Source organism: Anopheles coustani (genome assembly GCF_943734705.1).
Source record: "Anopheles coustani chromosome X unlocalized genomic scaffold, idAnoCousDA_361_x.2 X_unloc_139, whole genome shotgun sequence".
In the NCBI taxonomy this organism is placed as follows: domain Eukaryota; kingdom Metazoa; phylum Arthropoda; class Insecta; order Diptera; family Culicidae; genus Anopheles; species Anopheles coustani.
In genome coordinates this window covers 35,001-35,578 of record NW_026525092.1, presented here as the reverse complement: position 1 = coordinate 35,578, position 578 = coordinate 35,001, and the positions used below count along the sequence as shown (strand labels likewise).

Below are 578 nucleotides of genomic sequence, written 5' to 3'. Positions count from 1 at the left end.
GCCCTATGTGGAAGAGGACACGTAGACTTACTGTGGTGTGAAGTATAAGGTTCAGTTCTCCCCTGGTCCACGCCGCTTCGGCCGTCCTGGGTAAAATGGATTAATCCAGCTTGCCCTATGTGGAATGAGGACACTTTATGCTTCGTCTCTAAGCGGCGGCTTGCTCCTCCCTACGGGGAACGGGTTTACGCGCACAGCGGCGGCTTACGCAAGTTAGTCACCCTCGGCAGTGGATCACTCGGCTCATGGATCGATGAAGACCGCAGCTAACTGCGCGTCGTAATGTGAACTGCAGGACACATGAACATTGATAAGTTGAACGCATATTGCACGTCGTGGGAACCTACCATGATGTACAGATGACTGAGCGCTTATATTTGAGAAATGTATCGCATACATTTAACTACGCCGTGACACCCGTCACGAGACGTGCACCATGATGTTAACTAGGGTCGCGACGACCCGCTAGCATTAAAGAACCCGTGGTTTACAATATACTGGCATTGGAATTCGAAGTATTTAGAGCGTCCGTGTTCCCGCGTGAGGCGGAAGTACGAGGAGAAGGCGTGCTTGTGGTG

General features: G+C 51.7%; 1 non-coding gene across 1 annotated transcript; it reads left to right on the top strand.

Moving 5' to 3' along the window:
- The first annotated feature begins 218 nt into the window (after positions 1–218).
- On the top strand, positions 219–373 carry LOC131270101 (5.8S ribosomal RNA). The gene has a single exon (XR_009179237.1). It is a non-coding gene; the product is annotated as a 5.8S ribosomal RNA (ribosomal RNA).
- The last annotated feature ends 205 nt before the right edge of the window (positions 374–578 follow it).